Source organism: Pleurodeles waltl, chromosome 10 (assembly GCF_031143425.1).
Source record: "Pleurodeles waltl isolate 20211129_DDA chromosome 10, aPleWal1.hap1.20221129, whole genome shotgun sequence".
Taxonomy (NCBI): domain Eukaryota; kingdom Metazoa; phylum Chordata; class Amphibia; order Caudata; family Salamandridae; genus Pleurodeles; species Pleurodeles waltl.
In genome coordinates this window covers 100374763-100380762 of record NC_090449.1, presented here as the reverse complement: position 1 = coordinate 100380762, position 6000 = coordinate 100374763, and the positions used below count along the sequence as shown (strand labels likewise).

At 43.7% G+C, this 6000-nt stretch overlaps 1 protein-coding gene across 2 annotated transcripts in view; it reads left to right on the top strand.

Annotated features, from left to right (window-relative positions):
* Positions 1-1125: 1125 nt before the first annotated feature.
* PRKAR1B (protein kinase cAMP-dependent type I regulatory subunit beta) overlaps positions 1126-6000 on the top strand; it is a 524789-nt gene continuing 519914 nt past the window's right edge. Inside the window, exon 1 of one of the 2 annotated variants that reach the window (XM_069209839.1) lies at positions 1126-1468. The gene's annotated coding sequence lies outside the window, so the exon portion shown is untranslated. Of the gene's footprint in view, positions 1695-6000 lie in introns of both variants that reach the window. The other variant, XM_069209840.1, reaches the window with a different exon arrangement.

The window sequence follows — 6000 nt, the reverse complement described above, 5'->3', positions numbered from 1 at the left end:
CCAAACAAGCCAGGTGCCCATGCTTGGTGGCCTCGGTGAGTACTTAGAGTTGGATGCAAGCAACTCCCTCAATATGATTCTTCTCCAGTATTCTTGGCTCTTCTTTGACGGAACTGCAATCTGATATTTTGTACCCCTGCGCGGCCTCTTTGGTACTTGTTTCTGCAATGGAACTGGTAGGTCATGCGTTCCTCAGTGGATGGCTGGAGTAAACACCTTCTGTGCAAGTACTGCAGGCTGTCTCAGCCCACTGGTACATCTGTATTCATTCAAAGAGGAGGGATGCACATGGCTTCGGGCCCATTTCATTTGAAATAGGAGAAATACTCTGATTCAGCCACTGTTAATCAGTCTTTATGTGTGTATTACTGGGGCTGCCAATGCCAACTCACGAGTTTGTTACGAGAAGCACAGCATCAGAGCTCCTCGGGGATAACTTGGTTTTAAAGCAAGAGTGGGGACCTAGGCTTGTGGTACACAACACAAAAAGTACAAAAAGTACAGCAGGCGTATATTGAAAAGGAATGTTGCAAGTCTTTTGGTTCACTCAAAAATAGTCCTGTTTATTATGGGGAATCCTCACCCACCAATGGGTGCCTGCTTCAATCTTGGGTTTCCTTTTCATTCAGCACCACGTATCATACCCGCCAGAATGAGCTTATGTTGGTCACAGCTCTTAGGGTGATATTTTCTATGTTACTAAAAAGTAAACTTGAGGAAAACGAAGGGTGAGGATCCAACCTTTGATGGATATCGGGTACCATTAGCAGGACGACGACCATTCTTTTATTTGACTTACACTCGCTTAAGATGAAGGAGGAGTCTGATGTTTGGGGATACAATCAAGTCCAGTTTTCATTGATTGCACATGTTTCTGCTATGTAGGAGGAGCCCTAACTATATGGTCTTTGCCAAAACCTGGGGATCCCTAATTCGTCGCACCCGCCCCAACACCCCAGTCCATGTGAAATGTTCAGAACGTGTGTGGATGTGTTGTGTGAGGTATAATCTTCCACGGAACAATACTTTAGGAGGCAGGACTGCAACTATCAACCGTGGAAAATACCTGAAACTGTAGTGCAAGAGACAACATTGATACATACACTAACAGTGTATTATAATGTACTTGGTGCCACGGGTACCATCCAAGCACCAAATGGCATATCTGTAACAGAGCCTCTGGACCCGCTGGCCCCTGTGCGTTCATAGAGCGCTCGCGCTGGGTTCTAAGACCGGCTCGAGCCCTGGCCGCGTCAGCCGCGGGGCGCGTGCCGCAGAACCCCGGCTCCAGCACAGAGGCGGGCCTGCTATTGCGTCACAGCGGCGGCAGCAAACACGTCGGCCGCGGCATCACCGAGCATCCTGGGAAAGGCCGAGCCGCCGGAACATCCTTGCCCCTTCGCCCTCGCCCGACCGGCCTCCCTCCGCCCCCTGCCCGCTTTCGGGGACCAGCTGACCGGCGGCCACGGTAAGGGGGCGCTCCCACGTCACCTGCCTCGCTGTCACAGCGCCCCTCTCCTTCGGCCGTTATTTAGAGTCCGGGCAGCACCCCGGCCCCCCTGCCTCTGGGATAAAAACCGCTGTGTTTTTTTTTTTTTTTCGAACTTCTCAGTGGCCCGGTGCATCTTTCAAAAAGAAAACAGGCACTGCCTGCCACCCGGCTAAAGGGTTAGGGACATTGGTCAGGCGACAAGGTAGGCATTGCGAGGAACGTGTAATAATAGAATTATACCACCAGAAGAGACATTTTTTCTTAATATTTCACATTTCCTCATTTTTTAGAGTGACTGTACGTGGTTGACATTTTTTGCCATCGTGTTTAGCCCCGTGTAGTGTAAAGTTAAAAAATCCATTATAATTTGAATATAACATTAGCAGTCAAATGTATTAGCCCTCCTCCCCAATACGTCCCTAAATCCCAAGATGATGCGCTACAAGGAGCATCCATTGTGTATTCCGTGTAAGCAAGAGCTGCCTAGTTTCTGTTATTTCCACCTCCCCACCAGGGAATTTAGCTCCCAGGCTTTGTGTGTTAAGTCCCCGCAGCATCACCAGCTCCCGCTGCTGTGCTCTATACTGAGGTTTTCTGTCCATGCTGTTCACCTTCCATGTATGTGCATAGCTCCTCCGTTGTAGGAGGAGGGAACGGCAGGCAGCCTGTACTGTACGTACAGTATGGTGGTAAACACCACGTAGTTTACTAGGAAGAAACAGCTGCTGCAGCCCAGCGCTGCCGTGATAGAGGAAGTGCTGTGACAGGACAGCTGTGATTTATTTTACGTCTCCTGTTACATAATTGTCTGGCTCCTCCTCACTGGCAATTTATCCTTACCTTCCAATATTTTGTAATTATCCGTTTATGAAAGGGAAAGATATGGTTTGCCACACTCGGGGGATACGTTCTGAATACAGAGCATTGCCTCGCAGTCATTGGTTAACAGTTGCAGTCTCATCCTTTACCGTGGCATGTTTTCATCACGGTGTTGAAATCGTAGTGATCTTGTTTTTAAATCCTGCCAGAGGTGTATGGCTTATCGGGCACCATGCGCATTGCCCCTCAGATCTGTGCCAGCCACCCACCAGGGTCTGCCAGGCATGCGGCTGATTTTGCCATACCTACTTTGTGATCGCCAAGCAGCGGTGTGCCGGAGAACCTCAGAATGTCCTTGTATACTTGTACCTTTTGAGTACATCACAATGTTAATGTTTTAATTTATTTACACTGCTAAACGCAGATACGGCAAGCGTATAACACAGGAGGACGCTTTTTTTTATACAGATATGATGTTTGTCTGATGTGACAGCTGAAGTTGTCCCTGACAGTACAACCATGTGACAAGTGGCAAACGTTAACTTAAAACAAATGTTATAATTATTTCACTGGCCAGAAATCCGCTATCAGAGCAAACATCTGTAGCTACATTTCTTCTCTGTTTGGGCCACTGCACATCAGTGATAACTAACTCTTGAATACGTTTAGTGCCTTACAAGCGATTGTGTTTTGACGATTTGAGTGGGAGGTGAGATGTTAAAAATATCTATGAACTACGTGTTGTCTGTTTAGTGCCCAAAGCACGAAAACACGAGAAATTATACTATGTGCGTTGTTTTTTCAAGGATTATTTGTAATTTGTACACATTTAACTTCACACATGTTGATATTTATAGCCAAGAATACAGTTGAATAAGTATTTATATGCCAGTTAAGGAGCAATATGCAGCAGTAGTAAGCAAAATCACATTTCTCAAGTAAATTACTAATTTAGCATTCTGGCAGTGGATGTGTGGCAGAACGTTTAATCGAATTCTTACCAGTGCAATGGTTAGCTCCATTTTACAACTATGAAGACAAAGATATTTTTTTGGTTGCATCATTTGCATAGTGGTTGTGTAATACAGATCTGGTGTTTTGCGGAGTTTACTAGCCTATAACTGCATAAATACAAAAAACTTCCGTTCGGCAAATGCGAGTTCTACAAGATCAAGCGTTGGTAATCTAAGCAGCTATCTAAAGACATTTCTACAAGATTTGACAAAAGCGATGATTGTTTTTTCAAGAAGTTACTCTTTAGTGCAGTTTGCATGTATCTGCCACCGCAAAAAAACAATTTATAACTCAGCTATTTTTTTGCTGTGGAACTTTCGCTGCAAATATTGTTGCAGTCTTGGTGCTGAAACTTTAGTATTGCAGTTGTGTAAAATGCAATGTTTTAATTGTATATGCCAGTGGTTCCCAACCTGTGGTCCGGGGACCCCTGGGGGTCCGCAAAGCTTTCTCGGGTTCTGGGACCACTTAGAAAATTAAATAATAATAACAGATTAATACAGTGCATATAAATAAAGTGGCTACATGTACAAATGGAAATTTTAAAACGTACTGTAAATGTTAAGAAATTTGAAATTTGAGGCTAAAAATTAAATTTATATCCTCAAATTGATTCGTGGTAGCAGTGCAGGTGCATCAAACAGAATATAGTAGTGCAGATGTATGGCTTCAATTAAATTTAGAAAAGCTCCAACCGTCCTATTAAAATTAAATGTTTTATTTTTTATTTATATTTGTTGGCAAATTAAATAAAATGTGTTTTCCTGTGTGTATGTGTTTGATTAATATTTGTTTCTGTATTTTTTGTGTGGTGTTTTGCAGTTCAAATCATCTACAATTTTTAGGCCTGAGTCCCTGGCGTCCATAAATGACTCAGTGGAGGATCCCTAATTCCAATAATGACTTACTGGGGGTCCCCAGGTTCCATTAATGATAGATTGGGGGTCCACAGAAGTCAAAAGGTTGGAAACTGCTGGTATATGCTATATTCATCAGTGTCATAGTAATATTAAGGTGTGCAGTTTTGTACTGTAATAGTTTAGTCATGGTGAAGTGCTTTCATACGAGAAGACAGTTGTAAAATGTATGATTGGTCCTCGTCTAGAGTGGTGAATGTAATATATTATAGCCCAACTAACACCTAAAGTATGTAAGAAACAATGTGAATGGATAAATGGATTGTCAAAGTAGACTTATAAAGCGTGACTGGTGCTACAGGTCTGGCAAGGCCGCAGCATACTTAGTGCTCGTTCAATAGCCAGGTTTTGAGATTTTAGCAGAAGATGATAGTCCTAGATTTTGCAAATGTGAGGAGGGAGTGCTAGGATTGAGAAAGAAAGACTGACAGTGAAGGCACGTTTTGAGAGGGGGTGTGTAAGCAGTGACACAGGAGAAGAGCGAAACATTCGGCTAGGACAGTAAATTTATTTTGCAGGTAACAAGGACCAGAATTGTTAAGTTCAGAATGGCAGAGAAAGAGAGATTTTAAGATTGAGCATTTGGTAATAGGAAGCCAGTGTAGTGTCTTGAAATGAGAGGCGGTTGAAGACTGTGGTAAAAGACCTAACGTGAGGTGAGAAGCTATGTTTTGAATGGTATGGAGCTATGAGAGAGATAGACAGGAATGCTCAAGCAGAGAGAATGATCATAATAGAGACTGAAAAGGATCATAGATTGAACTAAGGTCTTCCTAAGAGGAAGTGGAAGCAAAGGGATGCTTAGCCTAATAATGCGGAAATAGTACATATAGGGAGACTCTATTCAGCCAATTTGGTTCCCGAAGAAAGAGAAGACCTGATTAGGACTCCAAGAGTCTTAGCTGAGGTCACCCCGGTGGAGTTGGAAACCATGAGTCTCACCATAGCAATCACCAGGTAGAAGTATCAGTACAAAAATAAGTACTTCAGTTTTGTCACCATTTAGCTTGATGCAGTTGCTAGACATTCATTCCAAAGGTCCAACCACGCAGTGGTTAAATCTTTCTTGTGTAGACCTGAGATTTGTGTTGATGCACACAATGCATATCAGTTGCATATGTTGAGTGGCATGGCATAGAGTAGAATAGATTGGAATGGCATTTTGTGGAGTGGCTTAGAGTAGAGTGGAGTGGCATAAAGTAGATTGGACTATGGTAGCATGCAGTGTGTAGAGTGGTACAGAGTAGAGTAGAGTGCACTGGCGAAGAGTGCAGTAGAGTAGAGCGGTGTAGAGTGGCATAGAGTGCGGTAGCATAGAGTAAAGTGATGTACTGTTCAATGGCACACCCTACAGTGACTTAGAGTGTAGTGGCATAGAGTATAGTGGTGCAGAGTAGCGTGGTGTAGAAAGCAGTGGTATAGAGTGTAGTGCTGCAAAGAAGAGTGGCATAGAGTAGTGTAGAGTGGTGCATGGTAGAATGCAGTGGCTTAGAGTAGTGTAGAATGGAGTGGACTAGAGTGCAGTGGCGTAGAGTAGAATGCAGTGCCATAAAGTAGAGTGGTGCAGAGTAGATTAGAGTGGGTTTGAGTGCACTGGCATAGAGTCCAGTGGTACAGAGTAGATTAGAGTGTTGTAGAGTGCAGTGGCATATAAAAAAGTGATATAGAGTAAAGTGCAGTGACCTAGAGAGAGTGGTGTTGCATAAAGTGCAATGGCGTAGAGCACAGAGGTGTAGAGTGGTGCTGAGTAGAGTGTCA